The sequence below is a fragment of the Callorhinus ursinus genome, unplaced genomic scaffold, assembly GCF_003265705.2.
Source record: "Callorhinus ursinus isolate GAN/ISIS: 27379988/994484 unplaced genomic scaffold, GSC_fseal_2.0 scaffold3, whole genome shotgun sequence".
NCBI lineage: Eukaryota > Metazoa > Chordata > Mammalia > Carnivora > Otariidae > Callorhinus > Callorhinus ursinus.
Window position 1 is genome coordinate 7913872 of NW_027397065.1, and position 27869 is coordinate 7941740.

Genomic DNA, 27869 nt, shown 5'->3' on the forward strand with positions numbered 1-27869 from the left:
AGAGAGGGACTGAGGATTCTGAGGCAAGAAATAGCATGACAAATCAGGATAAGCCAGGAGTCTTCAAAAGCACAGTCAGCACCATATGGGCAGTGGCCATGTTGTTTTTTTGGTTCATTGATATATCATTCTAGTGCCTAGCACATAGTAGTCAGTCAATTAATATTTGCTAAATAATATTTGGTTGAAGGATAGATAACTAGAGAAGATCAGCACAAAATGATTCTGTAGAGGTAAATAAGGGCCAGACATGCAGGACCTCATAGAAATGTTAAGAATGTTTAATTCGGGGGCACTTGGGTGGCTCAGTAAGTTAGGCATCTGACTCCTGATTTTGGCTTAGGTCTTGATCTCAGAGTCCTGGGCTCAAGCCCCACATTGGCTTCTGCACTGGGTGTGGAGCCTACTTAAAAAAAAAGAAGAAGAAGAAGAAGAAGAAGAAGAAGAAGAAGAAGAAGAAGAAGGGGTGCCTGGGTGGCTCAGTCGGTTAAGAGTCTGCCTTCGGCTCAGGTCATGATCTCAGGGTCCTGGAATCGAGCCCCACATCGGGCTCCCTGCTCAGTGGGGAAGCCTGTTTCTCCCTCTCCCTCTGCCTGCCACTCTGCCTACTTGTGAATGCTCTCTCTGTGTGTCAAATAAAAATATAAAATCTTAAAAAAAAAAAGAAGAAGAATGTTTAATTTTATCCTAAAATGGGAAATCATAGAAGGTCCTGTACAGGGTAGTAGCATATCCAGAAAGATGGATATCCAGAAAGTAGCATATCCAGAAATATTATATTTCATCAACTCTAAGATGTCACTGAATATATAATGTATCATTTTATATATGACTTATTTAAAAAAACAAATGCTACTAATTAAACTACATATACAAAACCAATTGTAAGACTTATCCTGATTTCAAAGAAGTCCAAATGTAAAAAAAAAATGTATGTATTGCAGTTAATGAAATATAATGTGTAAAGAATGGATTAAAAGTGGGAAACTATGGGTACAGAGCAACTAGTTAGAAGGGTATTCTCATGGCTGCTTCAGTGACTCAGGCTATTGCAGAAGTGTAAGACTGGACCATAATAGTGCCAGTTAGGTTGGAGAGAAATGAAAGAAGGAAAGCTATTCAGGAAGTAGAGCTGTGAGAACTTGTAACTGCTGAGTATTAGAGTGAGAAAGTCAAAGGCACTGGGTGGATTGTTTATTGAACTGGAAACATTAGTATGGATGCCATGAAGTAAAATTTGGCCTAGAGATATAAATTTGTGATTTATCAGCATATAGATCATGAATGCAGTCATGGGAACAAAGAGATTTCTTTTTTTAGGGCAGCAGTTTTTAACCAGGAGCCATGACTCCAGCTGCATTTCTGAGTTTGAGTTGGAAATGACCATGATGGGAGACAGTAAAACAAATCAAAATCTTCTTGACATAATCCAAGAGAAAGAAATGAGGGCCTGACAGAGGCATCAGCAGTGGAATAGAAAGAGGGTTCAGATTGCACAGATATTGTAAAGGTGAAAGCCTAGGACTTCGTGACTAAATTGGCTGTGGAGGCCACAAAAGCAGAACTCTTCACAGGTTCCTGGGTAGCATAGTGCCATTAACTATAATAAGGAGGAAGAAGCTTTCACGGAAGACAATGAGTTCTATTTAAGGCCCTTTAGTAGTTGACTCACCTATAGAACATCCAGATGAAGATGTCTACCAGGCAATTTTAGTTTCAAACAAAACAAAAACTCTATACCAGGCTATATGGGAACCTAGCTCATCTTACAAACAAAACTGGGGACATCCTGACCTTACCCATTTTGTTCGGGAAGAGGAATCATCACAATATCTGGGAGTTCAAGCTCTACATTTAAATGGACTTGAAGCCAGTCTTGGCTCCAATGACTCCTGCGGAAGAGATCTTGTGCTAGACACTTTATATCTCTGAGCCTTGGTTTCCTCAGTGGTACAATGAAGATAATATTTAGCTTCTAAAGGTGTTTTACAAATTAAATAAGACAAAAATATTTAGAACAGTGTATGGCATGTGTAAAGCATTTGGTAAATTGTAGCTATTTTTATTATCTGTTTTGGTGTGAAACAATTTTGTCCAATGTCAATAACAGTATTTATTTTTGTCATTTTTACTTCAAATATGTATTGGACCCTGCTATGTGAGAGTTACTGGTAACAATCTGCTTCTACCATATCTCTCATCCCTTATTCTAATCATCTGAGTTACTAGCTACTATTCCTCAATTTTTTCTATGTTCCCTATAGTCTTTGATGTTTTACCCTGCAGGCTGGGCTAAAATATCAGCAAGACCTCACATGCATGTCAGCACAGAGTCATACAAACTTTCTTCCTAAAAGACCAAATAAAAGGATACAAGGAAGACAGACACAATTCAAGGCAGAGAGAACCCAAGTTTGAAGCAAGAACCTATATTTCTGCGTGGGTTATGTATTAAAAGAGAAAAGTAAAAGCACTTGGGTGGCTCAATAGGTTAAGCATCTGCCTTTGGCTCAGGTCATGATCCCAGGGTCCTTGGATGGAGGCTGCATGGGGCTCCCTGCTCAACAAGGAGCCTGCTTCTTCCTCTTCTCCCCGCTTGTGCTCTCTCGCTATCTCTGTCACTCTCTCTCTCTCAAATAATTAAATAAAATGTTAAAAAAAGAGAGAGAGAAAAGTAATTTCAACATCAGAAAGAGTCAGTTCCTCAAAATGATTTAAATCTCTTTTTCTGCTACTCTTGGGGGGAAACTGCATCATTAATTTGTGATTTTTTTTTCTAACATTTGTAATTTTAATACCTACTTGTACCATTCTTCCTTCAGGGATTGATTCCTCTTTGCTACTATTTTGTTATCATTAAAAGGCTTTGAAACAAAGTCATTTTAAGCTGTTCTTGCTTATGCTTTTATTTTTTTCTACTTGGCTCTAACACTAGTTTTTAAATTCCTACCCAGAGCTGCCTGTTGGAAACTGCCCTTGTTATAGAAGAGGTCACCATGACTTACAGTAGATCCAGATATATTTTCTTTTGTGGTTTCTAGATTTCCCTTTGCTGACTTATTTTGGAAAATCCTACAATCTGCCTCTAACTGCAAATTGATCACTTACTCAGCTAGAATTTTACTACTTTACTTTAAAACTGTTTCCTTTTACTTATTTAATTTTTATCTTCCTCTGGTCTGTGTATGCCAGTAGGATATCAAGGAGAATATCCTAAATATCACTATCCTTGTTTAAAAAGACTCCTGTGTCAGAGCCACCTGTTGTTTCTTTGCCCTTAGCAAAGGATCCCATGTGGAAATGGAGAGCTGTCATCAGTTCCTTCACTAAAGAACACACACTCCAGAATTACAACACAAGCATATATTTCCTGTATGTAGGGGAACCATATTTACTGAGCATATTTTTATGTCTCAGCGTGGCACTCCTTTGTTAACTATAAGAGCTTGTAATCCAGTTGGGAGAGAAAAAAACATCATGGAACAGTTTAGGGATCACCTCAAAAAAAAAAAAAATGAAGTGCAAATTTGAAGAAAATGAATATACAAATCACTCAAAGGAGATATCAAGCAAGTGACTGTTTCTGAGCTAACAGGGAAAGAGAGTTCCCAGGGAGTAGAAATTTTTTTAAAAATAAGTTAAAAAATCTGTTAGGCATTTAACAAAAGAAAGTAATTTTGATTCTTTCAAAACAGGCAATAAAGTGGAGGTTTCAGAGTACCAAGAGATACAGAGACCAGTGAAATCGTTTGAGACCCATTTTATTCTCAATTCAAATAATATTATATAACACCAGATGCTTTCACATTGGTTTCAGTTCTCTGATTATCTGGACATTTTTCCTGCAAATGTTTAGCAGATATAACTGCCCTACCTCTTGAAAATAGGGAAGGAAGTGCAGACAAAGGTTTTGCCTGAAAGTAGGTGACAACTTCAAAAGGGAAATATGCTCCTTTATAACTCGCATGGAACAAAAATGTTTAGAAGTGATAGCAGCCCATCAGAACCCCATTTCCTCATGTGAAATTGCCCCAAAGGCAGGGCCTTCTCCATTCTTTAGTAGAATATGAAAGTGAAGCTGGCATGTTTAGGCAGAGTTTCTTACAGAAACTCTCCAAGATTATATGTTACATTTGTTACAAAATGTTTAAATAGTCTTCTGAAAAAGATCTTACTTGTTTCCAATTAAAAAAAAAGTAAATCATTAATTATGCGGTGAATACAGAGGGAAATTTTTACTAGGGGTCGCCACGGTCAAAGATATATTGAGAGGAAGCAAAAGGGAATTCTGGAATAGCCCAAAAGAAAACAAAATAAGAAACTTCCCAGAAATTTTAGGGCTTTAGGTAAAAACATAACATGATGGTTACATAAGAAATTTTATTCTCTATGCAAGAAAATGGAGATAATCTATTGGGGAGAATAATCTTGATTTAGAGAAGTCTCAATTAGAAAATAATTTCTCCAGGGACACATGGGTGGCTCAGTCTGTTAAGCATCTGCCTTTGGCTCAGGTCATGATCCCAAGGTCCTAGGATTGAGTCCCACATCGAGTTCCTTGCTCAGCGGGAAGCCTGCTTCTCCCTCTGCCGGCAGCTTCCCTGCTTGTGCTCTCTCTCTCTCTCTCTGACAAATAAATAAATAAAATCTTTAAAAAAGAAAAAGAAAATAATTTCTCCAGAATGTAGTATTAGTAATTTTAAGTCTAAATTCGTAAGGACAACAAAAATGAGAGAGAAGAATGTAGGAGAGAAGAGATGACAAGATAATTTTAGAAGCTGAAAAACAAATGGATGAAAGGTAAGTGTCTCAAATATCAGAGAAAGCTGAAAACTAAGTCTACAATCTAATTGTGCCACAGAACTTGGAAAGCCTCAAAAACTAGCAGCACCAAGTATTTCGGAAGCTGGGTGTACAGTGGGACTGCAAACAAAATTATAGACAAATCTCTCTCATCCATTTGTTCTGAAAACTGAAGTTTACTCTATGGAGAGGACAAACTAGGGAAGTTTTGAATCCAGGGACAAGTTACAGCTGAAGGAATAGGAAAGGTATCAAGTTGAAAAGAGGGGCATTGAATGGAAGTTTACATTAGCAATAACTTTTTCCCTCAATCCCATCCTCTATTTGGCTCTCAGAACAGAGGCAACCATACCTACTCCGTACCCCAAGACATAAGATTAAAGATTCTCTGAATTGGCCCAAGGAGAAAGATATAGAAATAGAAATGTGAGAGAAAAGAAGTTAAACATTAAGGGATCCATCAAAAAGATTCAATATCAAAATATCAGGAATTGCTGAAAGAAAAAAACTAAACTGGAAAGAGATAAATTATTACAGAATTAATGTGAAAAAAATTTCAAATCCTGAAAGTCAGGATTTCCAAATTAAAATCTGGGTGAAAACAGTTCTTTTTTTTTAACAAAGATTTATTTATTTATTTATTTATTTATGAGGGAGGGAGGGACGGAGCAGGGCAGGGAGCAGAGGGAGAGGGAGAGAGAGAATCTCAAGCAGACTTCCCACTGAGTGCAGAGCCCAATGCAGGGCTCAATCTCACAACTCTGAGATCACGACCTGAGCCAAAATAAAGAGTAAGACACTTAACCAACTCAGTCACCCTGGTACCCCAAAACAGTTCTTTTAAGGCATTGAAAACAACTAAGGCAGCCAGGATTTGAAGAGCCAAGATCACAGAGATTTTGGGATTTTGAAACTGAACAAAAAGGGTTGGTCTAGAATTTGTCAGTTTCAATGGTTTTGGGAGACTCAAATTAAAGTTCAGGGATACCCAGGCTTCCAAAATTTGAGGACCCAATATCCTAAAGAAAAGGGGACCACAGGAGGAAGCAAACTTGACATTCCTTGGAACTTTTTTCCCTCAAGGTATTTGCAGATTCTTTAATTTTGCAGGATCAGAAGCTAAGAAACCAAGCAGAAATCTGCAGTTAAAAGCTAAAAATGAAGAAAAACCTTTAACTGACCACAGTGTCAAGAAGACAAAAATTGGAGTTCAAAGCCCACCAAGGATAAGAGGTCTTGATAAACACTTCCAGATTTTCAACCAAGATCCCCAAAAGGAAATCCTTTAGGAGCAAGAACAAACTGGAAATAGACTACCTGCAAATGTACCCCAAGGTGATTTATCCCTCCTCTAACTGCCTGCTTAAAGAAGAGAAAATTCTCTATGGAAAAAGATGAAAATCATCCAGAACCTCTATAAGTTTTAATTTACAATGTACAGTATTAAGTCAAAAATCACCAGGCATGCAAGGAAGACAAAAATGACTAAAAACAAAGGGGAAAAAAAAGAAAACAGAAACAGACCCACAGGTAGTCTAGGTATTACAGTTATCAACATGGACTTCAGAATAGCTATAATAACATTCAAGAAAATAAATGGCAAGATGAAGAATTTCATCAGAACTGACTATGTTAGAAAGAATCCAATGAGTGCGCCTGGGTGGCTCAGTTCGTTAAGCGACTGCCTTTGGCTCAGGTCATGATCCTGGAGTCCAGGATCGAGTCCTGCATCGGGCTCCCTGCTCGGCAGGGAGTCTGCTTCTCCCTCTGACCCTCTTCCCTCTCGTGCTCTCTAGCTCTCATTCTCTCTCTCTCAAATAAATAAATAAAATCTTTAAAAAAAAAAGAAAGAATCCAATGAAAATTTAGAATTAAAAAATTAAATAACTCAGATTAAGAAATCAGTACATGGGTATAACAACAGATTAGACAAACAAAAGAAAGGATTAATGAATTAGGAAATAATTTGTTAAGAAAAAAAACAATCCAACTGAAACATAAAGAGAATAAAAGAGCAGAAAAGTCAGAAAAAGCATTAGAGTTAAGTGGGGCCCAATAAAAAGGTGTAATAGGCATATAAGTGGAAATCTATCTATAAATATAGATAGATCCAATAATCTATCTATAATAATAACAATCTCTATATAGCAGACATATAGATATATCTAATAATAATCTATCTATATAGCAACCAGTATGTATTTGAGCAGAACAGAGATCTCTAGAAGAGAGATCTCTAACATATAGTGAATACAGTGTACACCCAAAGTATTAGAATTTCAGTTCTGTCAGAGAATTGGTGATGAATTAGTGATATTTGCATAGAAAATTTAAAACAGAAAAGGAAATTTTTTATTTCAGAGAAAACATGTTATATCAGAAAGAAAATGAAATATAGTATAATATATGTTTCACTATGGTTCACTATGCACACTATTTTATATGATCATAACAATGTAAACAAATGTTGACTTAAATAAAACATAGTTTTTTAAAGATATTATTTATTTATTTGACAGAGAGAGAGCACAAGTAGGGGGAGCGGGAGGGAGAAGAAGACTCCCTGCTGAACAGGGAACCTGATGGGAAGCTCGATCCCAGGACCCTGAGATCATGACCAAGCCAAAGGCAGATGTTTAACCAACTGAGCCACCCAGGTGTCCCTGCAAGTATTACTTTAAAAAGAAAATATTGGGGTCAAGTGTGTCTGACTCTTGATTTCCACTCAGGTCATGATTTCAGGGTCATGAGATCAAACCCCAGGTTGGGCTCCACACTCAGCGTGAGTCTGCTTGTGATTCTCTCTCCCTCTCCCTCTGCCCTTCCCCCTGCTCACACTCTCTATCTCCCTTTAAAATAAATGAATAAAATCTTTTAAAAAATTAAAAAAAGAAAAAGATTATGATAAAAATTACATTAAGATAAAAGATAAAGAAAGAACCTAGTAAAATGACTGGTGTATAGTAGGTATTCCACAAATATTTATTATGTAAATTGTACGACCTCAGGGAATGTGGTAAAAGGTAAGTAATCTACATTTGCTGAGCTCAGGATTCTTCTGGAGGAATAAAGCATTGCCTGAAATTATGCTCTTGTATATTCCCTGAGTATATCTTCTGCCCCCATTTGCTAGAGTCTCTCCTGATAACTATTCAGCAGGACTGTCCTGCCTCAGAGCAGAGCAGAGTAAGCAGATGCCTACATAAGGCTATTTGATAACACTAAATTGTCACATGCCTATAAACTAATAATATGAACTGCCATAGGCCTAGATTTTTCAATTCATCCAAAATCATAGACGCTGGCTACTAACCAAATGGTGAGGTCAATTGGCTTTCTTCCTTTGATTACTAAATCCTAGAGAAACTTCAAGCCCCGATTTGATCATGCTAAGTGGTCCAGATTGTGGTGGCAGGCAAGAAATCCTCTATGTTAAAATGCTGGAATAGTTTATCTTTCCCCTTACCCTCACCAGACAACAACAACAACAAAATCCGTAACACTCACATTTCACCTCCAAGTAACAATCAAGTCTGCTTACGTGATCATATATCTGAGAAATGACATTTATAGCGTAGCTATTTATAGCTTCCAATAGCACCAGCAAACCTGGTAAGTACCTGGAGAAACAAAACTAGTACATAGCAGAGGCTCAGTGCTTGTTGTTAGGATGGATGGATAGATACATGGATGGATGTAAGGACAAGTGTTGACTCAGAGGACAAAATATAACACATAGCAACTTAATCTTAGACATGCGGGGTCTGAAAACATGAGAGTGAGGCAATACATCATGTACTCCTTCTTCCACAATTTCAGGTCCAAACAGGGTTATCTTATACAGTCACAGATCTCAGAGTTGGAAGGGATATTAGGAGATCATTTCATTCTCTTTAACAGGTGAAGAAACAAAAGCTTAAGAAGTCAAGGTAGAGGGAAATTCTGGGAAGATGGTGGTGGGTGATGACAGTGGGGTAGTTTTAAATCACCCCAAATTCTGTCATAAAAATGGTTATGACAACAAAACCAAAAACTTGCAGACCAACATCTAAAACAAAATAGGTAATAAGATATTCTACTGAACCCTCAAATCAAATAGTTGGTAACAAAACAACAACAACTACACAATCAGTGTGAAGTCGGCATTTCTGTGTGAGAAGGCAGAGGGCTGTCTTGACAGACCTAAGGACAGCAAAACCCCCAAATTACTGGAAAGTGTTGCAGGTCAAGATTAAGGCTTTTTCTTAACAAAAATAAAATTGTTGTTTTAGAGGTAGATGTTGATTTAATTGATATCACAGAAGATTCATATAGTCTAGTCTGTAGAGTAGGTCACAGGAAATCTGAATATTGGTAAATCATCAGGTTATACCAGTGTATTCGTTGGCAGTTTTTTTTTTTTTTAATTGCTAAGAAAATAAATAGCAGCCTGAAAGACTGTGTGTGTGGAGGGGAGGGATAACATTATCTATATCAATGTATCAATATTTTTTATATAATCTTTCCTTCAAACTATTAGTTTTGTACTCTTCTGACACTAAAGCAAATGATTCTAGAAAATCACTATATTTTAATTTTAAAATTGTTTGGAACTATGAAATTCACCTTTAAAAATACTAATGTTTCAGGTAAGTGCTCAGGTATCCTTTTAGCATCAGGAATACTTGCTCTCATCTTGCTGATATCAAAACTATTTTCCTCTCAAAAATGCATGAGAAGACCCTCCAGTATACATTGATATGGTGCCCCGAGGGTGTCTCTATTTATAATGTGGGGTATCTCGTGAACAATTCTGGTTCTAGACAATAGTGCTCCAAGGCAGAACAGAGTGGTCTGTCCCAGGTGAGTTTCTTAGGTGGCCCCCTATGATGCAAATTGGGCTGCCCTCAAGGCACCCTATAAATTTATTATAAAAATTTAAAATAAAAAAACACAAAATAACGAAAAAGTTTGTCTTACTAAAATGAAGACTGCTCCCCTTAACTCAATGTAACTTTAAAATCGAGCACAGTAACAGTAAACCGTAAGAAACAATGAAAGAGGCCTCTAGCACTATCTTATTAGGAAGTTCCATTTTAGTAGGAAGATGACTTTTGTTAGAAAGAAGCACTCTAGCACTGCTTTCTTGTATATACCTTGGAAAGAAATTTAAAAAATTCTAATTTTAGGTTGCTAAAGTGATTATGATGTCCTATGTCCTTTGCAATCATTATATTGCATTGTGGAAAGATATGAGCATTGACAATGTGACAGTTTACTGTGTCCAGAATTTGTTTTAAATACCTTCTTATCACTTACTTTGAGGTCTCAAGAACTGATGAACAGTTAAATAAAAGTCTTAAACAACCTTGTAAACTCTAGTTATGTGAGACATCTGCTTCTGGCCATGATAGAGTAACAGGAGTTTCCCATCTTACACAATGAGAAAATATAACAAAAATATAGGAAAGAAGTGTTTTCAGACATTGAACAACAGGCAGCACAGGAATGTGGCCCCCAAGAAAAGGGAAACTGTGAGTTCTAATGTTGTTCCAACTTACTCCCCAAAGGCAGTTTCCTGTTACCGGATAAGAGAAGGAAACCTAAGCTGAGCCCTGTGGTCTTGCTCAGTTGAAGGGACAGAAGTTGAAAAACTTGGGGGGGGTGGCGGTGGGGTACCTACCACTGACTTCCGAGATAATATAAAGTTGTCTAATATGTGTGTGATCAAAATCTAGAGGAAAGCCAAGAGTATAGAGGAGAGAAAGATACTTAAAGAAATATGGCTAAAAATCTCCCAAAGTTGGTAAATTTCAACTTATTTTTAAAATTCATAATATGTCTGAGAAAATTCTATTCTCCAATGATTGATAAACCTAGCACTTGACTTGGGGAGTCAAAAAGCAAAAAATTCAAAGCTAGTACTAATAAATTCAACACAATGTCTTAACTATTTTACCAAAAAAAGAGAAAGAAAAAGAAAATAATTAACAGCCATAAGAAGTGAATTAAGGTTGAAATGTCATGTGGTATTTTAGCCTTAATTCTGAATTTCCTTGTTCTCATCGATCTAAATCAGGCCCTAATGATATTTAAATGAAGCTACTTGTAATTCCCATAATAGGCAAACAGAAGGGAGGTTAAAATAATTCTATTATTTCACAATGATGAAACAGATTGAATATTTCAATTATTCTACTTATTATAGTACACATAGAACAATGCTCTGTAATCTGCTTCGATATATATAGGCTCTTTAACCACACCACGGTGGGACAAATACAGTCAATTTGGTTGAGCTTCACTCGCTGATTCAGTGTTGGAATAAAGTACTTCACAGATTAGCTTAGTCTGCAGCACTTAAAGGTCAGGATTTATTGTAATGTAAATCACAAAGCAATTTTATCTTGACAGAGATTACATACTGTTACAATATTTCTCGCTGAATCTAGTGATGCGTTTGCTTTTTCTTTGCAACTGCTGTGCAAATTGGACTGTAGCCCAGAAAAGAAAAAGAGATGGCAGGCTGCTTTGGCTTTTTAGAAACAACTTAATTCTCTTCATTTTTCAAAGTTCCACAAGAAAAAAAAAAAACTCTGAAAATACACACAAAATCATACATAAATACTTGTAAACCTTTATAAACCCTAAGCTCAAGTGCACACTGATATCTGTGAATGACCATCTATCAAATATTTTGATGTGTTTTAGCAAAAGTATAATTGCTAAGGGCTGACTGCTAATCATTCATACTCAAGTGTCTTGGTATGTTATCTAAATTGTCTCTATTTTAAGCAAACAAACAGAAAGAATAAGAAGCATTCATTCCTGATGAGAGAAATCACAAACAAAAAGAAAACAGAGAAGAAACAAAGGTGAGGATTAGAAAGGCCCCTGCTATCAGTGGTCTCTGTAACAAATATTGAGAGATAGAATGGCAACACCTTCCCAATGTTTCTGTTTCTTTGGAGACTGCACTTAAAGTAGAAAGGACTGGGACCAGAAATCAGAAAGACCCTTTTGATTACCAGGGAATTAAATGAGCTATCCAAACAGCTCGAGGAAATTCTCAAGACAAGACGAACTAAGTTTCCATCCTAAATCATGTCTCCCAAAAAGCAAATATGAGTAAAATGTCCCTACAAAGTTTAATCAGTGTATGTATTAAATTTTGCCAAGTGTTGTCAGTTCTTCATACATAGTTTACATTAATAATGTGTAAAAATGGTGGGGAAGCCGAAGACTTACCAGAAAATGTATCCAAAGCTAATCTTCAACTGCAATTGCTCCATTTCTGTTCTCCTCATCTGGGTTACAACTGGGTATTTATCTTAACTCCAACTCTTACAAAGCACTTGTCCTGAAATGAAAGGTGGTATATTATAATACTGTTTATCCAAATACTGAGTAGTTTGTTCTTTCATTCTACTGGCTGCATCCAAACAAGCAGGGCCTCCCACCTGTTAGTCATTCCAGGTCAACCTTCCTATAACTATAATCTCATTTTAGTTTGATTTACTTAATCATTTTCTTTAAATCAATTCAAATGTTGGTCTAAACAGACTTATTTAAAAAATTGTACTTCCAAAATTATAGATCCGACTTGACAGTTTAAAAAAAAATAATGCTTGCTGTATACCACTTGAAATAGTCTCACGTGCCACCTTTTGTCCATGTAGCACATTTGGGGAAATACAAGCTATACAAAGAGTTTGAAAATAAGAGAGAAGTGGTAGAAGTTCAGCTTGTATGTGGGCAATAAATGATATTCTCATTCATAGAATGCAGGCATCGCCATCCCCAATAATGTGTGCAATTAGGCACAGGCACTTGCCATCTGAAAATTCTCTCTATAGAGATTGATCACACATCCTGGTTTGCTTGGGACAGTCCCAGTTTATGTGTGTTGTTGTCCTGAATCTCCCTTTTCCACTCTTGAAGATGCCCTGGCTTGGATGATACCCAAAAGGGTGGAGCAAATCATCCCCAGAAAACCAGATGGTCGAAGATGTTTCTCACTGGCCACATTTTTCCATATATTATTTTCAGCTCTTCATCTCTTCAGCTCTTCCATACATATTATTTTATTTAATCTTTGCAACATTCCTGTGAGTTAGTGGTATGTAAAAATTACAAATGGGGAAACAGGCTCAGGGAGGTTTAACAACTCAGGGTTTATACAGTTATTACGGGACACAACTAGGATTCACGTCCAGGTCTCTGCTTCACACGAAGGGATCTTTTCTAAGGGATCAGGAGGTGTGAGGGTGAGGGAAGGAAAAGGGTGTGGTTTGGGAGGCAGAAATATTCTGAGAAAAAGCCCATTCCTCTTCATATTGGATTTGAAGAGATTAAAGCAAGAAACAGATATGTCTGCAATGTTGCCACATTTCCATTTCATAAGAACTCCTTTTCCCATAAAACTACGTTATAAGTACTGGTTAGATTGCCAGGATTATAGTGCTTACTTCAGCAGTACATATATGAAGGAGGAGGGAGGAAGGGAGGGAGGGAGGGAGGGAGGGAGAGAGAGAGAGAGAGAGAGAGAGAGAGAGAGAGAGAGAGAAAGAGGAAAGAAAGAAAAAGAAAGAAAGAAAGAAAGAAAGAAAGAAAGAAAGAAAGAAAGAAAGAAAGAAAGAAAGAAAGAAAGAAAGAAAGAGAGAAAGAAAAAGAAAATTTGCCAGGATTATAATCAACAGGCCTTGTGAATTAAATGGACTTTTGTGTTGTGCCTTGAAAATCTAACCAAACTCTTAATTACAAGTTAAACTTTAGAACTCAGTTTTCTTTTCTGATGCTGCAAAGAAAAGAACGAGATGGAGCAAAAAGAGGCACCCCTGTGTGGGCAAGACAGGAAGAAAAGGGCAGGACGTGCAACCAAACAGTCCGCCTGCCTGTTCCGCAGGATCCTCCAGCACCACTATGCGCTGCCAAACCCCTCTCCTCCCAGCTCCCGTGGGGGAGGGCCAAAAGCTTTACATTACACCACTGGTTTACACCCTGAGAAACGTCGCGTGAGCTGCAAAATACACTTTGAAGCAACTTTCTAAAAGGCACATCTATATTTACCAATGTGTTCCACATGATTAAACTGTGAAATTTGCCTCCAGTTTGGCAATACCTTTGAGAGATGTTGTGAGGTTTAGAAAGAAAATGCCTGTGAAGTGCCTGAAGTTCTATGAAGGGAAAGCACTGCACACCCCCGAGGTGCTGTTGCACGCCTCGGGGCTGGAGTGGTGCAACAGCAAATAAAATAGCCCAAGTTATGATGTCACAATGTTGTCATGCAACATCATAGACCGTGAGAGCAAGAGAAACCTGTTTTTAAAAAGGCCTCTTCTCCCCTCTTCTTCGGCATGTTAAAGCATATGGTATCCAAAACTAGTTCACAGTGAACTTCATTTCTGCTGCTGCTGTTAAATGAAGTTTCTTCTCAGGCAGATGTCAGTGCTAAAAGTTTGGTACTCATAAATACCAAATTTACATAAAATCTATACAGCTCTTTTCTCAAAAGTCTTTCTTTTTTTTTTTTTAAAGATTTTATTTATTTATTTGAGAGAGAGAATGAGAGCTAGAGAGCATGAGAGGGAAGAGGGTCAGAGGGAGAAGCAGACTCCCTGCTGAGCAGGGAGCCCAATGCAGGACTCGATCCCGGGACTCCAGGATCATGACCTGAGCCGAAGGCAGTTGCTTAACCAACTGAGCCACCCAGGCGCCCTCAAAAGTCTTTCTTGGTTGATATAGGCCGATTGGCTAGGATACATAGGTCACTCATTTTCTCCTGAACCTATTATACATTTCCAAATTCACTAATTTGAAAAACAATAATTATGAGTGAGGCATGATGACATTCCTTGATGTTGCTCTGACTGTAAATGGCATGTGCCAGGTTGAAAGAAATACAAAAAATTAGAATTAGAAAGTTAACTCAGATATTCTTGGACTGTTAATTTAGGCCCACGGTTCCAAACTACTGGTCACCATTTATGCAAAAACATCATTTGTAGATGGAATAAGAAATGAATCCTGCGTGTACTTCATTCCCTGAAAACACCACCAAAATAACCTGTTCATAAAGTAAACTTGAGTTTATTGCTTCCCACAGTAAGTGAGGCCACTACTTTGACAAGAATCTTGGTGGTGTTTCGGAAGAGGAAAAGCAAAAATCAGATATGTTTAAGATTTGGGAAGTTTGGTTTAAGATGGATCTTTTGGTGTGAGAAAAGGGGCTTGATTATGATTAGGCAAATCTGTGATCCAGTAGTTTAGGATTGGTAGACATGGAAGGGAGAAGGTTTTCAAAAATAAAGGGTTTCAAAGCAATTCTTGAAAAATAAACAGCTGTTTGATGTTGCTTTAGTTTGAGGAGTCTAATATCAGTTTTAAAAGATTTTCAGGGGGCACCTGGGTGGTTCAGTCGGGCGTCCGACTCTTTTTTTTTTTTAATTTGTCAGAGACACAGCAAGAGAGGGAACACAAGCGGGGGCGGGGGAGGGGAGTGAGAGAGGGAGAAGCAGGCTTCCTGCGGAGCAAGGAGCCCGATGCGGGGCTCGACCCCGGGACCCTGGGATCACAACCCGAGACGAAGGCAGACGCTTAAGGACTGAGCCACCCAGGCATCCCTGGGGTCCGACTCTTGGTTTCTGCTCAGGTCGTGACCTCAGAGTCATGATATTGAGAACCGCTTTGGGCTCTGAGCTCAGGGCAAGGTCTGCTGGAGATTCTCTCTCCCTCTCCCTCTGCACCTCCCCCCCACCCCCCCACCCCCCGGTAGCGTGCACATTCTCTCTCGCTCTCTAAAAATAAATAAATCTTTAAAAAAAAAAAGAGGGGGGATCTTCAGGAACTTTCTGAAATGAACAATAAAATTATTAGCAACTTGATCTTCCCAAGCAATAACTTTCTGAAACAGTAAAATCAGGTTGATGAAAAGACCGAATAATAACGTCATCTTAATGAAGCATCTGAATAGTAAAGTCATGTTAATGTAAGCCATAAGCTGTTCCAGGTATAGATGGTCTTGGTTTTCAATACCTATAATGACTAGTGTTACTCAAATTCTACTGGAAAACCCCAGACACCAAGAACAGCTCCTTTTTTGAATAAAAGACCCACTTTAAACCACCAAAGCAGGCAAAGGCGTCCTCTCAGATAACACCTCCCTTTACCTTGCTTGGTTCATTGCAGACCCCATTCAAATTAATCCATTTTTTCTTAAAGAAGTTATTGCCTTCTATAAGGTCACAGTCAATTCTTGCCTTAGGGGTTATTCCTTTCTTTTACATGACCTAACATACCTACCTCTATGTATACAATATAGTTTAACACTTCAGGATAAACCTCAAGTTCTTTGGAAACCCCTCATTGTCATGGCCATAATAAAAATCCTGATCATATCTCTATTCTGCTTAAAACTTTTTAGTAAGTCTTCTTTGTCCTCTAGATGACATCTAAACTTCTCAACATGCCTCTTGAACTATATTTCTCTCTCATTTCACCACATCTAGGAGTACATACATGAATTCTATATGGCAATTGCATTAAATTACTTATAATTTCAGAATATATCTGGCTTTCTCTTCCCTCACTGGAAGGTGTTATCCATGCAGAGCTGTGTCTATCTCGTAATTGTCCATTTATTTGCTAACCTGTTCTTCTCTGTCAGTAAGCAACTGAGGGCAAGAATTGTGTCTTAGCATATTGTCTGGGAAATAGAGGCCACACAAGATATTTTTTTCAATAGGAAGTCATTGAATGGATGGACTAAACCTTATAGAAAAAAAATGATAAAATGAAAGGATCTCAAAATAATCATCTGATAGATCTTAAAAAATGAAGAGTAATTCTCAAAGTGTTAGTTCCAAATCAACAGTAAAATTAAGAGAATTAAAATTCAAGTTTGCACAAAACAGGTTAATAAAAATTTTGAAGTATGAGAAGGCATTTTGTTGTGAGGCTGTGGAAAGGCATGCACTTTCATACATTACTGGTAAACCCTTTTGGAGGGGAATTTGACAATATCTAACAAAACTATATATGCATTTACGTTTTGACCCAGCTATTTCACTTCTAGGAATTTACTCTGAAGATACACTTGCAACAATAGAGAAATACAAATGTACAGGGTTATTCATTGCAGCATTATTTATAATTCTGAAATATTAGAAACAACCTAAATTCCCCTAAATAGTATGGTGATGAATAAACCAAGCTACATCCACAAACAGAATTATGCTGCTATATAAAAGGAATAAGGAAGATTTTTATAAGCTGATACGGAGTGATTTCTGTGATAAGAGAAAGCAGCAAAATGCAAAAGAGTACCTATGGTATTCTGCCATTCATGTAAGAAAAAGTAAAGGGAAATATAAGGAAATACACATGTATCTGCTAGTTTTAGCAAAAAGACATAAAAAGGATAAACCAGAAATGAATGAAATTGAGTAGCTACAAGGGATAGGAACAGAATGGAAGGAACGGAGGAAAAGGAGCAGGTAGAATGGATAAGTGGGATTATCTCTAAATATATCTTTTTATACAATTCTGATTTTTAGAACAATAACATTATTTCACATACACAAAATACACGTAAATTTTTAAAATCAACCAGGACTTGGAGAAAACCCAGAATGGAATACAAACAGCAACAAATAAGGGCGCCTGGGTGGCTCAGTTGGTTAAGCGACTGCCTTCGGCTCAGGTCATGATCCTGGAGTCCCGGGATCGAGTCCCGCATCGGGCTCCCTGCTCAGCAGGGAGTCTGCTTCTCCCTCTGACCCTCTCCCCTCTCATGCTCTCTCTCTATCTCATTCTCTCTCTCAAATAAATAAATAAAATCTTAAAAAAAATATTAAAAAAAAAAAAACAAAAACAAACAGCAACAAATAAGCCTAACTATATTAGACATGAATAACATAACCCTATTTAAGGGGACAAAGGAAAAAAGAACTAACCTAAGTAACTTCAGATAAAAATATTTTTAATATATATTTTAAGTCTAAAGACAAAAGAAACTGTACAGAGTACTATATCCTAACTAATAAATTATTCTGAAACTATATTCTAGGACTGAACAAATAAATATATTCTGGAAATGAAAGCCAGGTATCTATTTTACAAATAATTAAAGGGGGAAGGCTAGAATGGATCCAGTGGTGTTGGATTGGAATTGGAAGATACTGGTATGAATCACAGTTTTTATATACAGAGAGATGGAGAGAGGGAGAATGTGTTTCCTTTTTATGTCCACTAATACGGTCTAGAAGCAATGACACCTGAGTAGTAATGAACACACCTCAGATCTTGGTTTCTAAAGATATAAATAAAAGGAACCAGGACTCTTTGGAGAAATGGCTGATTCTAAGGCTAGAGCAGAAAAAATTCAGTATGGGCATGGAACATCTAATGGAACCAGAAAATATGGAAGTGTTCATATAGGTAACACTCACACACATATACAAATCCTACAAAACCTAAATGAAATAAAGGAGGAAAATATATGAAATTAAAAAAAAAAGATCACTGGTGAGGGGTGCCTGGTTGACTCAGTGCAGCACACAACTCTTAACCTCGGGTTTGTGAATTCAAGCCCCACGTTGGGTGTAGAGATTACTTAAAAATAAAATAAAACCTGGGGCACCTGGATGGCTCAGATGGTTAAGCGTCTGCCTTCAGCTCAGGTCATGAGCCCAGGGTCCTGGAATTGAGCCCCGCATTGGGCTCCCTGCTCAGCGGGGGGCCTGCTTCTCCCCTTCCCTCTGCTTCTCCCCCTGCTCATATTCTCTCTCTCTTTGTATCTCTGTGTCTCGAACGAATAAATAAAAAAAAAACTTAAAAAAACTAAATAAAATAAATTCTAAAAAAAAAATCGCTGATAGCAAGGGAAAGCGTGGAGAAAAATAAATACCTGAAATATTCAAATTAGGTGCCTAAAATTAATTAATTTAAACTTCGTTTGATTTTCTAATTTTACTTTGTCTAGGTATACAGATCCAGCTTCCCCACTCACTTATTAAAGGGTGTTTAGAATCAAAGTATAAGTTGTTATTTATATCATGCACTCTAATACCATAAGCAGGACAAAGGAAACATTCCATCTGCTTGATCATTTTAGTCCTTCTTCTCTTTGCCTGTTATGATCATTACAAAGAAAGATTAAATACTACATACTTCAATGTTATTCTCATGAATAATTTCTAACACTAAAAAGTAAGGTCCAGTTTTATGTCTCATGAACTTACAATAGAGATTGGTAAATAACTATGGACAGCATTCCTTTGAGCCCTCCCTGGATTGTCCTGGAGATAGGAGGGTTGAAAATGTAATTATGGTTGCCCAATATCAGCTTCAGGTGGATGCTTTTATGTTATGTAAAAGTTGACTATTCTTCAGAGAATTGCATTAGCATGTATTCATGTTAATGGTGCCCATTATGACAATTAGTCACTGCCCGGGTCAGTCAGCTCTTCTAAAGTTGCTTTAAATGTTATTTAAGTCTTCTATTTTTATTTACCTTTCCATCTGTTTATTGTGTCTCTTTATCAGTGAATCCAAGACACCCGAGGGCACATATAACTTAAAATTCTCTCCTTTGCACCTCCTAAAGCATGGATACTGATACTTGCTTAAAGAATATATAGTTTGTGGGCGCCTGGGTGGCTCAGTTGGTTAAGCGACTGCCTTAGGCTCAGGTCATGATCCTGGAGTCCCGGGATGGAGTCCTGCATCGGGCTCCCTGCTCAGCGGGGAACCTGCTTCTCCCTCTGGCCCTCCCCCCTCTCATGTGCTCTCTCTCTCTCTCTCATTCTCACTCTCTCAAACTAAATGGATAAATCTTTTAAAAAAAGAAGAAAAAAAAAGAAGATACAGTTTGAGTAAGAGACTGCTCGGTACCTTGCAACTTTGATACATGCTCTCCTTACAAAGAAGCTAGATCAAAATTACATACTGTAAATCAAAAGAACAACTAATCAGAAAAACACCCTTACTCATCTTCAAACTGCCTATTAGGAAAAAGCAAACACAAATAATTTGCTAATTTGAAAATGATAAATACCATTAGTCGAGTTAAATTAATCTAAAAATTTTTTTATATTGGCCAGAATTTCTCTTAAGGAAAAAGTAAAGGAAACAAATGTAAGCATCTATTTGCTTCATCCTTATAATAACCTTATAATGTAGGAATTATCCCATTAACAGACTGAGGCTCACAGAACTTATTAAATTTGCTCACAGTCACTCATATCGTAAGTGGCAGAACTGGAATTCACAATTCAGTTTGATTTCAGAGCCTATGATCTTTCTAACTATACCACACACACACACACACACACACACACACATATACACACACACACACAAATCCCTAATGAAACCTGAAAAAGATAAAATCAAAATAATTGAGTGAAGTTTTAATTTTGTTAAAACTAAAAACAGCATGAGAGGCAAAAGACAACCATAGAAAGATAAAACCAACACAAATAGCACTGGACTAGAAGTAAGGAGACCTGGGTTCTTAACTTTTTCTCATGCTATACCTCTCCACTCTTCTAATAGCTGTCTCATTAAAACCAATCATGAAATATTCATTGTTACACTGACTGTCTAACTAAAGGGTATTGATCAACCCATCATATTATAATAAAATTTCAATTAGCAAGAACAATTAGATTGTTTAATATAATCTTTGGCTAACTAATCATGAATGAGAAAATCCTTTTTGTGATTCAAGTTTGCTATTGGACATCTTTTCTAAAACCGTTTTATTAAGCAGAGCAAATTTTGTAGTACAGAAGAATTAGTGGAGAACTTGCTACAGTGCAGATGCTGGGGCTCCCCCTTAAAAGACTCCACTTGAGTTTGGTATTCATGTATGTAACTCTGGGGTGATTCTGATTCCAATCTTAAGATGCAACTGAGAAGCATTAAGTAAAAGATACACAACATAAGAAAGCCTTTTTTGATGACAAGACTTGACAACACCTCAGCCATCATCCTGACCACTAATCATTTTTTCTATACCTCTGATGTTAAAAACACAGAATCCTCAGCCAGAATCTAAGAGCCAATAACCCTGGCTTTTATTTTTGTCCTCTAAAGAAAGTATATTTTAAAACTTCAAATTGAGGTTAGTTGCCTTCTGGTAAATTGAGGTTTTAAAATTTTTATCAGTCAGAATTATGTGACATGGAATACAAAGTGACAATTGGGATTATTAAAAACAATGTTCATGATACATCATTCCTCAGGACTTATCAAGAATATATGCAAGCATTACACATGGTATGCACCAGACCTACTATTTCCCACCTTTCTATTTGAGTAGATCATAGGCTCAGCTTATTCATGGTTACAATAAACAGTGCATAATCAGTAGCCGTGGTTGCTAATAGATATTTTAAGAATTAATCTATAATGGCAGAATTTAAAATATATATTAAATAGCTGGCACTAGAATTCTTCTTAGAGAGAGAAAGAATGATATTTGTATAGGAAAATATCCTGCTGACCCATTTGAACAGAAAAATTCAGGTGAGAAGAAAAAAAGAAAGAAAGGGAGGACTACATTTCTCTGCATTAAAATGCAAGAAATTTGGGGCGCCTTGGTGGCTCAGTCGTTAAGCATCTGCCTTTGGCTCAGGTCATGATCCCAGCGTCCTAGGACAGAGCCCAGCATCAGGCTCCCTGCTCCACGGGAAGCCTGCTTCTCCCTCTCCCACTCCCCCTGCTTGTGTTCCCTCTCTTGCTGTGTCTCTCTCTGTCAAATAAATAAAATCTTTAAAAAATAAATAAATAAATAAATAAATAAATAATAAAATGCAAGAAATTTGAGGAAGGGGGTGTTTCTTAAGAGTGGAGGAAGAATGGAGAACCATATAGCAAGGGCTAGAGTGTAAGTTACAAGAAAGAGCTGAATTGGTTTGTTTTCCTTTAAACAGAGTTTAATACAATTTAAAGCTGTCTGACTGAGATATAAATTTTTTTATCTCTCCAAACATTCAATAAAGTCTGCTATGCTCTAAATTAAACTTATATTTTTCATTTTAATCCCTTCTGAATTGTTCTATTTTAATGAATACGTATATATCCATAAATAATGAAACAAAAATATTCAAGTACTTTCTAAGCTCTTTAACATTTAGTGTCTCATTTAATCTTCAGAACAATTCTATAAAGTAGGTATTATTATTAAACCTATTTTACAGATGAGGAAGCTGACTGAATTCTGGAGAGGCTAAATAACTTACCTAAGATGACACAGCTAGTAAAGGATGGAGCTAGGATTCAAACATCAGACCTCATGTTCTTAACCTTTACTAGTTCAAACTTACACTCAGAGCTTCATAGGTTCATCCATCCACAGATACACACATGAAATAGAGACATCCTAGTCTCTTTATTTAAACAAAATAGGAATAGTCAAAATATGAGTAATATTCAAAATATGGGTAATATTGTTATACTACTACCGTTTTCAAAATATTTTGAAGTCATGGAAAGTAAAAGTATAGTAATAATCAATTATGGCTATTGAATTCCCACCATTCGGCATTTCTACTTCTATCATATTACCATCCTGGAAGAGTCAGTCACTGATTGATTTACTAATAATTAAGTAACAATTAATTATTAGTGAAGTACTAGAGTATAATCTCTATACTGGTTTTAAAATACATTCACAAGTTTCTTGATACTCCTCCCTCCAAAAGGTGGATGCTAACTCCCCTCCCCTTAAGTGGGCCTGGACTTAGTGACTCACTTTTAATGTGGTTGAAGTAATCATGTATGATGTTCATAAAAGTCTTTGCAGGTTCCTCCTGTTCTTGATCTTGGATCACTTGCTGGGGGGAAGCCTGCTATCATGACTTGAGGGTAGTTAAACAGCCCTATGAAGAGATAACGAAGGTTTAGCTGTGATAAGGAAATAAATCCTTCTGCCAACAGCCAGTGAGGAAATGGGGCCTCCTGCTGATAGTCATGTGTGGATCCACCACCAAGGAAGTGGATCTTCCAGTCCCAGTCAAGCCTTCAGATGACTGCAGCTCTAACCAATGTCTTTTTTTTTTTTTTAAGATTTTATTTATTTATTTCACAGAGAGATAGCGAGAGCAGGAACACAAGCAGGGGGAGTGGGAGAGGGAGAAGTAGGCCTCCCACCGAGCAGGGAGCCCGATGTGGGGCTCAATCCCAGGACTCTGGGATCATGACCTGAGCTGAAGGCAGACGCTTAACAACTGAGCCACCGAGTCGCCCTCTAACCAATGTCTTAACTGCAACCCAATGAGAGACTTCAGGAGAAAACCACACAGCTAAGGCACTCCCAGGTTCCTGGGCCCAGAAAAACTATGTAAAATAGTAAATATTCATTGTTTTAAGTCATCCAAGTTTGGGATAATTTGTTATACTAGCCAATAGTTAACTAATACACTCCCTATGTCAGTGATTATCAAAGTGTGGTCCCAAGACCAGCAGCATCAGCATTTCCTAGGTATTGGTTAGAAATACAAATTCCCAGTCTCCACACTAGACTTGTTGAATTAGGAACTCTGGGGTTTAGGGGCAGCAATTTCTGTTTTAACAAGCCCTCTAGATGATTCTAATGCATACTCACACTAAAGTTTGAGAACCATTATGCTAAACCTTCAGTAATTGGCTAACAGTTAACCTCAAACCTCCTTAATACTAGCCCCAATGCCTACCTCCCAAGAAATCTGTATTTATTCTTGGAATATAGTATAATATTTTTTTATTAACATATAATGTATTGTTTCAAGGGTACAGGTCTGTGATTCATCAGTCTTACACAATTCACAGAGCTCACCATAGCACATACCCTCCGCAATGCCCATCACCCAGTCACCCTATCCCTCCCACCCCCCTCCACTCCAGCAAACTTCAGTTTGTTTCCTGAGATTAAGAGTCTCTTATGGTTTGTCTCCTTCTCTGATTTCGTCTTGTTTCATTTTTCCCTCCCTTCCCCTATGATCCTCTGTCTCAAATTCCTCATATCAGTGAGATCATATGATACTTGTCTTTCTCTGATTGACTTATTTCGCTTAGCATAATACCCTTTAGTTCCATCCACATCGTTGCAAATGGCAAGATTTCAGGATTTTTGATGGCTGCATAATATTCCATTATATATATATATACCACCTCTTCTTTATCCATTCATCTGTTGATGGACATCTTCACTCTTTCCATAGTTTGGCTATCGTGGACTTTGCTGCTATGAACAATGTGGTGCACCTACCCCTATGGATCACTACATTTGTATCTTTGGGGAAATACCCAGTAGTGCAGTTGCTGGGTCGTAGGGTAGCTCTATTTTCAACTTTTTGAGAACCCTCCATACTGTTTTCCAGAGTGGCTGCACCAGCTTGCATTCCCACCAACAGTGTAAGAGGGTTCCCCTTTCTCCGCATCCTCGCCAACATCTGTCATTTCCTGACTTGTTCATTTTAGCCACCCTGAATGGTGTAAGGTGATATGTCATTGAGGTACTGATTTGGATTTCTCTGATGCCAAGTGATGTTGAGCACTTTTTCATGTGTCTGTTGGCCATTTGGATGTCTTCTTTGCAGAAATGTCTGTTTTTGTCTTCTGCCCATTTCTTGATTGGATTATTTGTTCTCTGGGTGTTGAGTTTGATGAGTTCTTTATACATTTTGAATACTAGCCCTTTATCTGATATGTCATTTGCAAATATCTTCTCCCATTCTGTCGGTTGTCTCTCGGCTTTGTTAACTGTTTCTGTTGCTGTGCAAAAGCTTTTTATCTTGATGAAATTCCAGTAGTTCATTTTTGCCCTTGCTTCCCTTGCCTTTGGCAATGTTTCTAGGAAGAAGTTGCTGTGGCTGAGGTCGAAGAGGTTGCTGCCTATGTTCTCCTCTAGGATTTTGATGAATTCCTCTCTCACATTTAGGTCTGTCATCCATTTTGAGTCTATTTTTGTGTGTGGTGTAAGAAAATGGTCCAGTTTCATTCTTCTGCATGTAGCTGTCCAATTTACCCAACACCATTTGTTGAAGAGACTTTTTTCCACTGGACATTCTTTCCTGCTTTGTCGAAGATTAGTTGACCATAAGTTGAGGGTCCATTTCTGGGCTCTCTATTCTATTCCATTGATCTGTGTGTCTGTTTTTGTGCCAGTACCATACTGTCTTGATGATTACAGCTTTGTAATAGAGCTTGAAGTCCGGAATTGTGATGTCACCAGCTTTGCTTTTCTTTTTCAACATTCCTCTTGCTATTTGGAGTCTTTTCTGATTCCATATAAATTTTAGGATTATTTGTTCCATTTCTTTGAAAAAAGTGGATGGTATTTTGATAGGGATTGTATTAAATGTGTAGATTGCTCTAGGTAGCATAGACATCTTCACAATATTTGTTCTTCCAATCCATGAGCATGGAATGTTTTTCCATTTCTTTGTGTCTTCCTCAATTTCTTTCATGAGTATTCTATAGTTTTCTGAGTACAGATTCTTTGCCTCTTTCGTTTTATTCCTAGGTATCTTATGGTTTTGGATGCGGTTGTAAATGGGATTGACTCCTTAATTTCTCTTTCTTCTGTGTCGTTGGTGAATAGAAATGCCACGGATTTCTGTGCATTGATTTTATATCCTGCCACATTACTGAATTCCTGTATGAGTTCTAGCAGTTTTGGGGTGGAGTTTATTAGGTTTTCCACATAAAGTATCATATCAACTGCAAAGAGTGAGAATTTCACTTCTTTGCTAATACGGATGTCTTTTATTTCATTTTGTTGTCTGATTGCTGAGGCTAGGACTTCTAGTACTATGTTGAATAGCAGTGGTGATAGTGGACATCCCTGCCAGGGAAAGCTCTGTTTTTCCCCATTGAGAATGATATGCACTGTGGGTTTTTCATAGATGGCTTTTATGATATTGAGGTATGTACCCTCTATCCCTATACTCTGAAGAGTTTTGATCAAGAAAGGATGCTGTACTTTTGTCAAATGCTTTTTCTGCATCTATTGAGAGGATCATATGGTTCTTGTTCTTTCTTTCATTAATGTATTGTATCACCTTGATTGATTTGTGGATGTCAAACCAACTTTGCAGCCCAGGAATAAATCCCACTTGGTCATGGTGAATAATCCTTTTAATGTACTGTTGGATCCTCTTGGCTAGTATTTTGGTGAGAATTTTTGCATCCATGTTCATCAGGGATATTGGTCTGTAGTTTTCCTTTTTGATGGGGTCTTTGTCTGGTTTTGGGATCAAGGTAAAGGTGGCCTCATAAAATGAGTTTGGAAGTTTTCCTTCCAGTTCTATTTTTTGGAACAGTTTCAAAAGAATATGTATTCTTCTTTAAATGTTTGGTAGAGTTCCCCTGGGAATCCATCTGGCCCTGGGCTCTTGTTTGTTGGGAGATTTTTGATGACTGCTTCAATTTCCTTACTAGTTATGGATCTGTTCAGGTTTTCTATTTCTTCCTGGTTCAGTTTTGGTAGTTTATACTTCTCTAGGAATGCATCCATGTCTTCCAGATTGTCTAATTTGCAAATGGCATATAGTTGCTTGTAGTATGTTCTTATACTTGTTTGTATTTCTTTGGTGGTGGTTGTGATCTCTCCCCTTTCATGCATGATTTTATTTATTTGGGTTCTTTCTCTTTTCTTTTTGATAAGTCTAGCCAGGAGCTTATCAATCTTATTAAATCTTTCAAAGAACCAGCTCCTAGTTTCATTGATCTGTTTTACTATTTTTTGGTTTCTATTTCATTGATTTCTGCTCTGATCTTTATTATTTCTCTTCTCCTGCTGGGTTTAGGCTTTATTTGCTGTTCTTTCTTCAGCTCCTCTAGGTGTAGGGTTAGGATGTGTATACTTTCTTGTTTCTTGAGGAAGGCTTGTATTGCTATATACTTTCCTCTTAGGACTGCCTTTGCTGCATCCCAAAGATTTTGAACAGTTGTGTTTTCATTTTCATTTGTTTCCATGAATTTTTTTAATTCTTCTTTAATTTCCTGGTTGACCCATTCATTCTTTAGTAGGATGCTCTTTAGCTTCCACGTATTTGAGTTCTTTCCAACTTTCTTCTTGTGATTGAGTTCTAGTTTCAAAGCATTGTGGTCCAAAAATATGCAGGGAATGATCCCAGTCTTTTGGTACCAGTTGAGACCTGATTTGTGACCCAGGATGTGATCTATTCTGGAGACTGTTCAATGTGCACTAGAGAAGAATGTGTATTCTGTTGCTTTGGGATGGAATGTTCTGAAAATATCTGTGAAGTCCTTCTGGTCCAGTGTGTCATTTAAAGCCTTTATTTCCTTGTTGATCTTTTGCTTAGATGATCTGTCCATTTCAGTGAGGGGGAGGTGTTAAAGTCCCCTAATATTATTGTATTTTTGTCAATGTGTTTCTTTGATTTTGTTATTAATTGGTTTATATAATTGGTTGCTCCCATGTTAGGGGCATAGATATTTAAAATTGTTAGATCTTCTTGTTGGATAGACCCTTTAAGTAGGATATAGTGCCCTTCCTCATCTCTTATTATAATCTTTGGTTTAAAATCTAATTTGTCTGATATAAGGATTGCCACCCCAGCTTTCTTTTGATGTCCATTAGCATGGTAGATGGTTTTCCACCCCCTCACTTTAAATCTGGAGGTGTCTTTGGGTCTAAAATGAGTCTCGTGCAGACAGCATATCGATGGGTCTTGTTGTTTTATCCAATCTGATACCCTGTGTCTTTTGATTGGGGCATTTAGCCCATTTACATTCAGAGTAACTATCGAAAGATATGAATTTAGTGCCATTGTAGTGCCTGTAAGGTGACTGTTACTGTATATTGTCTCTGTTCCTTTCTGGTCTAGGTTACTTTTATGCTCTCTTTGCTTAGAGGACCCCTTTCAGTATTTCTTGTAGGGCTGGTTTGGTGTCTGCAAATTATTTTATTTTTTTTTTGTCCTGGAAGCTTTTTAACTCTCCTTCTATTTTCAATGAGAGCCTAGCTGGATATAGTATTCTTGGCTGCATATTTTTCTCATTTAGTGCCCTGAATATATCATGCCAGTCCTTTCTGGCCTGCCAGGTGTCTGTAGATAGGTCTGTTGTCAATCTAA

At 37.4% G+C, this 27869-nt stretch overlaps 1 long non-coding RNA gene across 2 annotated transcripts in view; it reads right to left on the reverse strand.

Moving 5' to 3' along the window:
* Positions 1–27869, reverse strand: part of LOC141371347 (uncharacterized) — a 95645-nt gene that overhangs the window by 61191 nt on the left and 6585 nt on the right. Inside the window, exons 2-3 of one of the 2 annotated variants that reach the window (XR_012376244.1) lie at positions 22541–22667; positions 12031–12142 (exon numbers count right to left, since the gene is read on the reverse strand). This is a non-coding gene — a long non-coding RNA (uncharacterized lncRNA). Of the gene's footprint in view, positions 1–12030; positions 12143–13903; positions 13996–22540; positions 22668–27869 lie in introns of those variants that run through there. The other variant, XR_012376242.1, reaches the window with a different exon arrangement.